This window comes from Spermophilus citellus (genome assembly GCF_964194105.1).
Source record: "Spermophilus citellus genome assembly, chromosome: 13".
NCBI lineage: Eukaryota > Metazoa > Chordata > Mammalia > Rodentia > Sciuridae > Spermophilus > Spermophilus citellus.
In genome coordinates this window covers 38288483-38302385 of record NC_138193.1, presented here as the reverse complement: position 1 = coordinate 38302385, position 13903 = coordinate 38288483, and positions in this window count along the sequence as shown.

The window sequence follows — 13903 nt, the reverse complement described above, 5'->3', positions numbered from 1 at the left end:
ACAGAGTGAAACCTAAAAATTATAACTGTTACTGCCAACGAACGGGTTAACCTAGAAAAACAAAATTTGGTGAGCCAAGTGGGATGGGGTACTGATCATTATCTGAAAGTGTCATCAAGATTGGGTGAAAAAATGTGTGCTGGGATTTCAGGAAACTTGTAGTTTTCTGGAAGCTTGTTAACCACTTTCCATTAAAGTGATTTGTGCCATTTTTTGCTTAGCGCTACATCAATAGGAAACAAACCATAGAGAAAGAACATGGAAATACTTTATTGTGTCAAGTTTCAAAGAGCTAGCACAAACCTTGTTTGATTTAGAGTTCTAACGACATGTATCCATATAGGAGAAAACAGAGTGAAACCTAAAAATTAAAACTGTTACTGCCAACGAACGGTTAGATCTAGAAGAACGAAATTTGGTGAGCCAAGTGGGATTGGGGTAGTGATCATTACCTGAAAGTGTCATCAAGATTGGGTGAAAAAATGTGTGCTGAGATTTCAGGAAACTCGTAGTTTTTTAGAAGCTTGGCAACCCCTTTCCATCAAAGTGATTTGTGCCAGTCTCTGCTTAGGGCTACATCAACAGGAAACAAACCATAGAGATAGAACTTGGAACTACATTATTAGGTCAAGTTTCAAAGAGCTAGCACAAACCGTGTTTGATTTAGAGTACCAACTACATGTATCCATATATTAGAAAACAGAGTGAAACCTAAAAATTAAAACTGTTACTGCCAACGAACGGTTTAACCTAGAAGAACGAAATTTGGTGAGCCAAGTGGGATTGGGGTACTGATCATTACCTGAAAGTGTCATCAAGATTGGGTGAAAAAATGTGTGCTGCGAATTCAGGAAACTCGTAGTTTTTTGGAAGCTTGGCAACCCCGTTCCATGAAAGTGATTTGCGCCAGTCTCTGCTTAGGGCTACATCAACAGGAAACAACCATAGAGATATAACTTGGAACTACATTATTGTGTCAAGTTTCAAAAAGCTAGTGCAAACTGTATTTGATTGTAGTTCCAACTACATGTATCCATATATTAGAAAACAGAGTGAAACCTAAAAATTAAAACTGTTACTGCCAACGAACTGTTTAACCTAGAAGAATGAAATTTGGTGAGCCAAGTGGGATTGGGGTACTGATCATTACCTGAAAGTGTCTCCAAGATTGGGTGAAAAAATGTGTCCTGAGATTTCAGGAAACTCATAGTTTTTTGGAAGCTTGGCAACCCCTTTCCATGAAAGAGATTTGTGCCAGTCTCTGCTTAGGGCTACATCAATAGGAAACAAACCATAGAGATAGAACTTGGAACTACTTTATTGTGTCAAGTTTCAAAGAGCTAGCACAAACTATGTTTGATTTAGAGTTCGAACTACATGTATCCATATAGGAGAAAACAGAGTAAAACGTAAAAATTAAAACTGTTACAGCCAACAAACGGTTTAACCTAGAAGAACAAAACTTGATGAGTCAAGTGCGATTGGGGTACTGATCATTACCTGAAAGTGTCATCAAGATTGGGTGAAAAAATGTGTGCTGAGATTCAGTAAACTCGTAGTTTTTTGGAAGCTTGTCAACCACTTTCCATGAAAGTGATTTGCGTCAGTCTCTACTTAGGGCTACATCTATAGGAAACAAACCATAGAGACAGAAATTGGAACTACTTTATTGTGTCAAGTTTGAAAGAGCTAGCAGAAACCATGTTTGATTTAGAGTTCCAAATATATGTATCCATATAGGAGAAAACAGAGTGAAACCTAAAAATTTAAACTGCTACTGCCAACGAACGGTTTAACCTAGAACAAGGAAATTTGGTGAGATAAGTGGGATTGGGGTGCTGATCATTACCTGAAAGTGTCATCAAGTTTGGGTGAAAAAATGTGTGCTGAGATTTCTGTAATCTCGTAGTTTTTTGGAAGCTTCGCAAACCCTTGCCATGAAAGTAATTTGCGAAAGTCTCTCCTTAGGGCTACATCTATAGGAAACAAACCATAGAGACAGAAATTGGAACTACTTTATTGTGTCAAGTTTCAAAGAGCTAGCACAAACCGCGTTTGATTTAGAGTTCCAAGTATATGTATCCATAAAGGAGAAAACCGAGTGAAACCTAAAAATTTAAACTGTTACTGCCAACGAACGGTTTAACTTAGAAGAACGAAATTTGGTGAGCCAAGTGGGATTGGCGTACTCATCATTACCTGGAAGTGTCATCAAGATTGGGTGAAAACATGTGTGCTGAGATTTCAGGAAACTCGAGGTTTCTGGAAGATTGGCAACCCCTTTCGATGAAAGGGATTTGCACCAGTCTCTGCTTATGGCTACATCAATAGGAAACAAACCATAGAGAGAGGTCTTGGAAGTACTTTATTGTGTCAAGTTTCAAAAAGCTAGCACAAACTATGTTTGATTTAGAGTTCGAAAGACATGTATCCATACAGGAGAAAACAGAGTAAAACATAAAAATTAAAACTGTTACAGCCAACGAACGGTTTAACCTAGAAGAACAAAACGTGATGAGCCAAGTGCGATTGGGGTACTGATCATTACCGGAAAGTGTCATCAAGATTGGGTGAAAACATGTGTGCTGAGATTTCAGGAAACTCGTAGTTTTTTAGAAGCTTGTCAACCCCTTTCCATCAAAGTGATTTGTGCCACTCTCTTCTTAGGGCTACATCAAAAGGAAAAAACCATAGAGATAGAACTTGGAACTACATTATCGCATCAAGTTTCAAAGAGCTAGCAAAAACCGTGTTTGATATAGAGTTCCAACTACATGTATCCATATAGGAGAAAACAGAGTGAAACCTAAAAATTATAACTGTTACTGCCAACGAACGGGTTAACCTAGAAAAACAAAATTTGGTGAGCCAAGTGGGATGGGGTACTGATCATTACCTGAAAGTGTCATCAAGATTGGGTGAAAAAATGTGTGCTGGGATTTCAGGAAACACGTAGTTTTCTGGAAGCTTGTTAACCCCTTTCCATTAAAGTGATTTGTGCCATTTTTTGCTTAGCGCTACATCAATAGGAAACAAACCATAGAGATAGAACTTGGAAATACTTTATTGTGTCAAGTTTCAAAGAGCTAGCACAAACCTTGTTTGATTTAGAGTTCTAACGACATGTATCCATATAGGAGAAAACAGAGTGAAACCTAAAAATTAAAACTGTTACTGCCAACGAACGGTTAGATCTAGAAGAACGAAATTTGGTGAGCCAAGTGGGATTGGGGTAGTGATCATTACCTGAAAGTGTCATCAAGATTGGGTGAAAAAATGTGTGCTGCGATTTCAGGAAACTCGTAGTTTTTTGGAAGCTTGGCAACCCCGTTCCATGAAAGTGATTTGCGCCAGTCTCTGCTTAGGGCTACATCAACAGGAAACAACCATAGAGATATAACTTGGAACTACATTATTGTGTCAAGTTTCAAAAAGCTAGTGCAAACTGTATTTGATTGTAGTTCCAACTACATGTATCCATATATTAGAAAACAGAGTGAAACCTAAAAATTAAAACTGTTACTGCCAACGAACTGTTTAACCTAGAAGAACAAAATTTGGTGAGCCAAGTGGGATTGGGGTACTGATCATTACCTGAAAGTGTCTCCAAGATTGGGTGAAAAAATGTGTCCTGAGATTTCAGGAAACTCGTAGTTTTTTGGAAGCTTGGCAACCCCTTTCCATGAAAGAGATTTGTGCCAGTCTCTGCTTAGGGCTACATCAATAGGAAACAAACCATAGAGATAGAACTTGGAACTACTTTATTGTGTCAAGTTTCAAAGAGCTAGCACAAACTATGTTTGATTTAGAGTTCGAACTACATGTATCCATATAGGAGAAAACAGAGTAAAACGTAAAAATTAAAACTGCTACAGCCAACAAACGGTTTAACCTAGAAGAAGAAAACTTGATGAGTCATGTGCGATTGGGGTACTGATCATTACCTGAAAGTGTCATCAAGATTGGGTGAAAAAATGTGTGCTGAGATTCAGTAAACTCGTAGTTTTTTGGAAGCTTGTCAACCACTTTCCATGAAAGTGATTTGCGTCAGTCTCTACTTAGGGCTACATCTATAGGAAACAAACCATAGAGACAGAAATTGGAAATACTTTATTGTGTCAAGTTTGAAAGAGCTAGCAGAAACCATGTTTGATTTAGAGTTCCAAATATATGTATCCATATAGGAGAAAACAGAGTGAAACCTAAAAATTTAAACTGCTACTGCCAACGAACGGTTTAACCTAGAACAAGGAAATTTGGTGAGATAAGTGGGATTGGGGTGCTGATCATTACCTGAAAGTGTCATCAAGTTTGGGTGAAAAAATGTGTGCTGAGATTTCTGTAATCTCGTAGTTTTTTGGAAGCTTCGCAAACCCTTGCCATGAAAGTAATTTGCGAAAGTCTCTCCTTAGGGCTACATCTATAGGAAACAAACCATAGAGACAGAAATTGGAACTACTTTATTGTGTCAAGTTTCAAAGAGCTAGCACAAACCGCGTTTGATTTAGAGTTCCAAGTATATGTATCCATAAAGGAGAAAACCGAGTGAAACCTAAAAATTTAAACTGTTACTGCCAACGAACGGTTTAACTTAGAAGAACGAAATTTGGTGAGCCAAGTGGGATTGGCGTACTCATCATTACCTGGAAGTGTCATCAAGATTGGGTGAAAACATGTGTGCTGAGATTTCAGGAAACTCGAGGTTTCTGGAAGATTGGCAACCCCTTTCGATGAAAGGGATTTGCACCAGTCTCTGCTTATGGCTACATCAATAGGAAACAAACCATAGAGAGAGGTCTTGGAAGTACTTTATTGTGTCAAGTTTCAAAAAGCTAGCACAAACTATGTTTGATTTAGAGTTCGAAAGACATGTATCCATACAGGAGAAAACAGAGTAAAACATAAAAATTAAAACTGTTACAGCCAACGAACGGTTTAACCTAGAAGAACAAAACGTGATGAGCCAAGTGCGATTGGGGTACTGATCATTACCGGAAAGTGTCATCAAGATTGGGTGAAAACATGTGTGCTGAGATTTCAGGAAACTCGTAGTTTTTTAGAAGCTTGTCAACCCCTTTCCATCAAAGTGATTTGTGCCACTCTCTTCTTAGGGCTACATCAAAAGGAAAAAACCATAGAGATAGAACTTGGAACTACATTATCGCATCAAGTTTCAAAGAGCTAGCAAAAACCGTGTTTGATATAGAGTTCCAACTACATGTATCCATATAGGAGAAAACAGAGTGAAACCTAAAAATTATAACTGTTACTGCCAACGAACGGGTTAACCTAGAAAAACAAAATTTGGTGAGCCAAGTGGGATGGGGTACTGATCATTACCTGAAAGTGTCATCAAGATTGGGTGAAAAAATGTGTGCTGGGATTTCAGGAAACACGTAGTTTTCTGGAAGCTTGTTAACCCCTTTCCATTAAAGTGATTTGTGCCATTTTTTGCTTAGCGCTACATCAATAGGAAACAAACCATAGAGATAGAACTTGGAAATACTTTATTGTGTCAAGTTTCAAAGAGCTAGCACAAACCTTGTTTGATTTAGAGTTCTAACGACATGTATCCATATAGGAGAAAACAGAGTGAAACCTAAAAATTAAAACTGTTACTGCCAACGAACGGTTAGATCTAGAAGAACGAAATTTGGTGAGCCAAGTGGGATTGGGGTAGTGATCATTACCTGAAAGTGTCATCAAGATTGGGTGAAAAAATGTGTGCTGCGATTTCAGGAAACTCGTAGTTTTTTGGAAGCTTGGCAACCCCGTTCCATGAAAGTGATTTGCGCCAGTCTCTGCTTAGGGCTACATCAACAGGAAACAACCATAGAGATATAACTTGGAACTACATTATTGTGTCAAGTTTCAAAAAGCTAGTGCAAACTGTATTTGATTGTAGTTCCAACTACATGTATCCATATATTAGAAAACAGAGTGAAACCTAAAAATTAAAACTGTTACTGCCAACGAACTGTTTAACCTAGAAGAACAAAATTTGGTGAGCCAAGTGGGATTGGGGTACTGATCATTACCTGAAAGTGTCTCCAAGATTGGGTGAAAAAATGTGTCCTGAGATTTCAGGAAACTCGTAGTTTTTTGGAAGCTTGGCAACCCCTTTCCATGAAAGAGATTTGTGCCAGTCTCTGCTTAGGGCTACATCAATAGGAAACAAACCATAGAGATAGAACTTGGAACTACTTTATTGTGTCAAGTTTCAAAGAGCTAGCACAAACTATGTTTGATTTAGAGTTCGAACTACATGTATCCATATAGGAGAAAACAGAGTAAAACGTAAAAATTAAAACTGCTACAGCCAACAAACGGTTTAACCTAGAAGAAGAAAACTTGATGAGTCATGTGCGATTGGGGTACTGATCATTACCTGAAAGTGTCATCAAGATTGGGTGAAAAAATGTGTGCTGAGATTCAGTAAACTCGTAGTTTTTTGGAAGCTTGTCAACCACTTTCCATGAAAGTGATTTGCGTCAGTCTCTACTTAGGGCTACATCTATAGGAAACAAACCATAGAGACAGAAATTGGAAATACTTTATTGTGTCAAGTTTGAAAGAGCTAGCAGAAACCCTGTTTGATTTAGAGTTCCAAATATATGTATCCATATAGGAGAAAACAGAGTGAAACCTAAAAATTTAAACTGCTACTGCCAACGAACGGTTTAACCTAGAACAAGGAAATTTGGTGAGATAAGTGGGATTGGGGTGCTGATCATTACCTGAAAGTGTCATCAAGTTTGGGTGAAAAAATGTGTGCTGAGATTTCTGTAATCTCGTAGTTTTTTGGAAGCTTCGCAAACCCTTGCCATGAAAGTAATTTGCGAAAGTCTCTCCTTAGGGCTACATCTATAGGAAACAAACCATAGAGACAGAAATTGGAACTACTTTATTGTGTCAAGTTTCAAAGAGCTAGCACAAACCGCGTTTGATTTAGAGTTCCAACTATATGTATCCATAAAGGAGAAAACCGAGTGAAACCTAAAAATTTAAACTGTTACTGCCAACGAACGGTTTAACTTAGAAGAACGAAATTTGGTGAGCCAAGTGGGATTGGCGTACTCATCATTACCTGGAAGTGTCATCAAGATTGGGTGAAAACATGTGTGCTGAGATTTCAGGAAACTCGAGGTTTCTGGAAGATTGGCAACCCCTTTCGATGAAAGGGATTTGCACCAGTCTCTGCTTAGGGCTACATCAATAGGAAACAAACCATAGAGAGAGGTCTTGGAAGTACTTTATTGTGTCAAGTTTCAAAAAGCTAGCACAAACTATGTTTGATTTAGAGTTCGAAAGACATGTATCCATACAGGAGAAAACAGAGTAAAACATAAAAATTAAAACTCTTACAGCCAACGAACGGTTTAACCTAGAAGAACAAAACGTGATGAGCCAAGTGCGATTGGGGTACTGATCATTACCGGAAAGTGTCATCAAGATTGGGTGAAAACATGTGTGCTGAGATTTCAGGAAACTCGTAGTTTTTTAGAAGCTTGGCAACCCCTTTCCATCAAAGTGATTTGTGCCACTCTCTTCTTAGGGCTACATCAAAAGGAAAAAACCATAGAGATAGAACTTGGAACTACATTATCGCGTCAAATTTCAAAGAGCTAGCAAAAACCGTGTTTGATATAGAGTTCCAACTACATGTATCCATATAGGAGAAAACAGAGTGAAACCTAAAAATTATAACTGTTACTGCCAACGAACGGGTTAACCTAGAAAAACAAAATTTGGTGAGCCAAGTGGGATGGGGGTACTGATCATTACCTGAAAGTGTCATCAAGATTGGGTGAAAAAATGTGTGCTGGGATTTCAGGAAACTCGTGGTTTTTTGGAAGCTTGGTAACCCCTTTCCATAAAAGAGATTTGCGCCAGTCTCTGCTTAGGGCTACATCAATAGGAAACAAAACATAGAGTTAGATCTTGGAAATACTTTAGTGTGTAAAGTTTCAAAGAACTAGCACAAACCGTGTTTCATTTAGAGATGCAAATACATGTATACATATAGGAGAAAACAGAGGGAAACCTAAAAATTAAAACTGTTACTGCCAACGAACGGTTTAACCTAGAAGAGCGAAATTAGGTGAGCCAAGTGGGATTGGGGTACTGATCATTACCTGAAAGTGTCATCAAGATTTAGTGAAAGAATGTATGCTGTGATTTCAGGAAACTCCTGGTTTTTGTGAATCTTGGCAACCCCTTTCTATGAAAGTGATTTGTGCCAGTCTCTGCTTAGGGCTACATCAATAGGAAACAAGCATAGAGATAGAACTTGGAACTTCTTTATAATGTCAAGTTTCAAAAAGCTAGCACAAACCGTGTTTAATTTAGAGTTCCTACTACATGTATCCATATAGGAGAAAACAGAGTGAAACCTAAAAATTAAAACTCTTACTTCAAACGAACGTTTTAACCTAGAAGAGCAAAATTTGGTGAGCAAAGTGGGATTGTGGTACTGATCATTGCCTGAAAGTGTCATCAAGATTGGGTGAAAAAAAGTGTGCAGAGTTCAGGAAACTCGAGGTTTTTTGGAAGATTGGCAACACCTTTCCATGAAAGTGATTTGCACAAGTCTCTGCTTAGGGCTACATCAATAGGAAACAAACCATAGAGAGAGAACTTGGAACTACTTTATTGTGCCAAGTTTCAAAGAGCTAGCACAAACCGTGTTTGATTTAGAGTTCCAACTATATATATCCGTTTTGGAGAAAACAGAGTGAAACCTAGAAATTAAAACTGCTACTGCCAACTAACGGTTTAACCTAGAGCAACAAAATTTGTTGAGCCAAGTGGGATTGGGGTACTGATCATTACCTGAAAGTGTCATCAAGTTTGGTTGAAAAAATATGTGCTGAGATTTCATTAAACTCGTAGTTTCTTGGAAGATTGGCAACCCCTTTCCATGAAAGTAATTTGCGAAAGTCTCTCCTTAGGGCTACATATATAGGAAAAAAACCATAGAGATAGAAATTGGAACTACTTTATTGTGTCAAGTTTCAAAGAACTTGCACAAACTGTGTTTGATTTAGAGTTCCAACTACAGTTATCCATATAGGAGAAAACAGAGTGAAACCTAAAATTTATACTGTTACTGCCAACGAACCGTTTAACTTAGAAGAATGAAACTTGGTGAGCCAAGTGGGATTGGGGTACTCATCATTACTTGAAAGTGTAATTAAGATTGGGTGAAAACATGTGTGCTGAAATGTCAGGAAACTCGAGGTTTCTGGAAGATTGGCAAACACTTTCCATGAAAGGGATTTGCACCAGTCTCTGCTTAGGGATACATCAATAGGAAACAAACCATAGAGATCGGTCTTGGAAGTATTTTCTTGTGTCAAGTTTCAAAGAGCTAGCACAAACCGTATTTGATCTAGAGTTCCAACTACATGTATCCATATAGGAGAAAACAGAGTGAAACCTAAAAATTAAAACCGTTAGTGCCAACGAACGGTTTAAACTAGAAGAATGAAATTTGGTGAGCCAAGTGTAATTGGGATACTGATCATTACCTGAAAGTGTCATCAAGTTTGGGTGAAAAAATGTGTGCTGAGATTTCAGGAAACTCGTAGTTTTTTGGAAGCTTGGCAACCCCTTTCCATTAAAGTGATTTGCGCCAGTCTCTGCTTAGGGCTACTTCAACAGGAAAGAAACCGTAGAGATAGAACTTGGAACTACTTTATTGTGTCAAGTTTCAAAGTGCTAGCACAAACCATGTTTGATTTAGAGTTCCAACTACAGGTATCCATATAGGAGAAAACAGAGTGAAACCTAAAAATTTAAACTGTTACTGCAAACGAACGGTTTAACCTAGAAGTATGAAATTTGGTGAGCCTAGTGGGATTGGGGTACTGATCATTACGTGAAAGTGTCATCAAGATTGGGTGAAAAAATGTGTGCTGAGATTTCAGGAAACTCATAGTTTTTTGGAAGCTTGGCCACGCCTTTCCATGAAAGTGATTTGCGCCAGTCTCTGCTTAGGGCTACATCAACAGGAAAGAAACCGTAGAGATAGAACTTGGAACTACTTTATTGTGTCAAGTTTCAAAGTGCTAGCACAAACCGTGTTTGATTTAGAGTTCCAACTACATGTACCTATATATTAGAAAACAGAGTGAAACCTAAAAATTAAAACTGTTACTGCCAACGAACTGCTTAACCTAGAAGAACGAAATTTGGTGAGCCAAGGGGGATTGGGGTACTAATCATTATCAGAAAGTGTCATCAAGATTGGGTGAAAAAATGTGTCCTGTGATTTCAGGAAACTCGTAGTTTTTTGGAAGCTTGGCAAACCCTTTCCATGAAAGTGATTTGGGCCAGTCTCTGCTTAGGGCTACATGAATAGGAAACAAACCATAGAGATAGAACTTGGCACTACTTTAGTGTGTCAAGTTTCAAAGAGCTAACACAAACCGTGTTTGATTTAGAGTTCCAGTTACATGTAACCATATAGGAGAAAATAGAGTGAAACCTAAAAATCAAAACTGTTACTGCCTATGAAAGGTTTAACCTAGAAGAACGAAATTTGGTGAGCGAAGTGGGATTTGGGTACTGATCATTACCTGAAAGTGTCAAAAGAATGGGTGAAAATATGTGTGCTGAGATTTGAGGAAACTCGTAGTTTTTTAGAAGCTTGGCAACCCCTTTCCATTCAAGTGCTTTGCGCCAGTCTCTGATTTGGGCTACATCAACAGGATACAAACCATAGAGATAGTACTTGGAACTAGATTATTGTGTCAAGTTTCAAAGAGCTAGCACAAACCGTGTTTGATTTAGAGTCCCAACAACATATATCCCTATATTAGAAAACAGAGTTAAACCTAAAAATTAAAACTGTTAGTGGCAACGAACTGTTTAACCTAGAAGAACGAAATTTGGTGAGACAAGTAGGATTGGCGTACTGATCATTCCCTGAAAGTGTCATCAATATTGGGTGAAAAAATTTGTGCTGCGATTTCAGGAAACTCGTAGTTTTTTGGAAGCTTGGCAACCCTGTTCCATGAAAGTGATTTGCGCCAGTCTCTGCTTAGGGCTATTCAACAGGAAACAAGCAATAGAGATAGAACTTGGAACTAGATTATTGTGTCAAGTTTCATAGACCTAGCACAAACTGTGTTTGATTTAGAGTTCCAGCAACATGTATCCATATATTAGAAAACAGACTGAAACCTAAAAAAATAAAACTGTTACTGCCAACAAATGGTTTAACCTAGAAAAACGAAATTTGGTGAGCCAAGTGAGATTGGGGTACTGATCATTACCTGAAAGTGTCATCAATATTGGGTGAAAAAAAATGTGTGCTGGGATTTCAGAAATCTTGTAGTTTTTTGGAAGCTTGGCAATCCCGTTCCATTAAAGTGATTTGTGCCAGTTTCTGCTTAGTTCTACATCAATAGGAAACAAACAATAGAGATAGAACTTTGAACTACTTTATTGGGGCAAGTTTCAAAGACCTAGCACAAACTGTGTTTGATTTAGAGTTCCAAATACATGTACCCATATATTAGAAAACAGAGTGAAACCTCAAAATTAAAACTGTTACTGCCAACGAACGGTTTAACCTAGAAGAACGAAATTTGGTGATCCAAGTGGGATTGGGGTACTGATCATTACCTGAAAGTGACATCAAGATTGGGTGAAAAAATGTGTGCTGAGATTTAATTAAACTCGTAGTTTTTTGGAAGATTGGCAACCCCATTCCATGAAAGGGATTTGTGCCAGTCTCTGCTTAGGGCTACATCAATAGGAAATTAACCGTAGAGATAGATCTTGGAACTACTTTATTGTTTCACGTTTCAAAGAGCTAGCACAAACCGTGTTTGATTTAGTTGTCCAACTACATGTATCCATATAGGAGAAAACAGAGTGAAACCTCAAAATTAAAACTGTTACTGCCAACGAACGGTTTAAACTAGAAGAACGAAATGTGGTGAGACAAGTGGGATTCGGGTACTGATCTTTACATAAAAGTGTCATCAAATTTGGTTGAAAAAATGTGTGCTGCGATTTCAGGAAACTCGTAGTTTTTTGGAAGCTTGGCAACCCCTTTCCATCAAAGTAATTTGTGCCAGTATCTGCTTAACGCTCCATCAACAGGAGACAAACCTTACATATAGAACTTCGAACTAGATTATTGTGTCAAGTTTCAAAGAGCTAGCACAAACCATGTTTGATTTAGAGTTCCAACTACATATATCCATATATTAGAAAACAGAGTGAAACCTAAAAATTAAAACTGTTACTGCCAACGAACAGTTGAACCTAGAAGAAGGAAATTTGGTGAGCCAAGTGAGATTGGGGTACTGATCATAACCTGAAAGTGTCATCAAGATTGTGTGAAAAAAATGTGTGCTGAGATTTCAGAAATCTCATAGTTTTTTGGAAGCTTGTCAACCCATTTCCATGAAAGTGATTTGCGCGAGTCTCTGCTTAGGGCTACATCAATAGGAAACAAACCATAGAGATAGAACTTGGAATTACTTTATTGGGTCAAGTTTCAAAGACCTAGCACAAAACCTGTTTGATTTAGAGTTCCAAATACATGTACCCATATATTAGAAAACAGAGTGAAACCTCAAAATGAAAACTGTTACTGCCAACGAACGATTTAAACTTGAAGAATGAAATTTGGTGAGCCAAGTGGGATTGGGGTACTGATCATTACCTGAAAGTGTCATCAAGATTGGTTGAAAAAATGTGTGCTGAGATTTCAGGAAACTCGTAGTTTTTTAGAAGATTGGCAACCCCTTTCCATCAAAGTGATTTGTGCCACTCTCTGCTTAGAGCTACTACAACAGGAAACAAACCATAGAGATGGAATATGGAACTACATTAATGTGTCAAGTTTGAAAGAGCTATCACAAAACGTGTTTGATTTGGAGTTCCAAATACATGTATCCATATATTAGAAAACAGAGTCAAACCTAAAAATTAAAACTGTTACTGCCAACGAACGGTTTAACCTAGAAGAACGAAATTTGGTGAGCCAAGTGGGATTGGGGTACTGATGATTACATGCAAGTGTCATCAAGATTGTGTGAAAAAATGTGTGCTGCGATTTCAGGAAACTCGTTGTTTTTTGGAAGCTTGGCAACCCTTTTCCATCAAAGTGATTTCCGCCTGTCTCTGCTTAGGGCTACATCAATAGGAAACAAACCACAGAGATAGAACTTGGAACTACTTTCTTGTGTCGTGTTTCAAAATGCTAGCACAAACCGTGTTTGATTTAGAGTTCCAACTACATGTATTCGTATATGAGAAAACAGAGTGAAACCTAAAAATTAAAACTGTTACTGCCAACAAATGGTGTAACCTAGAAGAACGAAATTTGGTGAGCCAAGTGAGATTGGGGTACAGATCATTTCCTGAAAGTGTCAAAAGAATGGGTGAAAATATATGTGCTGATATTTAAGGAAACTCGTAGTTTTTTAGAAGCTTGGCAACCCCTTTCAATGAAAGTGATTTGCGCCAGTCTTTGCTTAGAGCTACATCAATAGGAAATAAACCATAGAGACAGAACTTGGAACTACTTTATTGTGTCAAGTTTCAAAGAGCTAGCACAAACTTTGTTTGATTTACAGTTCCAACTATATGTATCCATATAGGAGAAAACATAGTGAAACCTAAAAATTCAAACTTTTACTGCCAACGAATGGTTTATCCTAGAAGAACGAAATTTGGTGAGCCAAGTGGGATTTGTGTACTGATCATTACCTGCAAGTGTCATCAAGATTGGATGAAAAAATGTGTCCTGAGATTTCAGGAAACTCGTAGTTTTTTGTAATCTTGGCCACCCCTTTCAATGAAAGTGATTTGCGCCAGTCTCTGCTTAGGGCAACAACAATAGGAAACAAACCATAGATAGAACTTGGAACTACTTTACTGT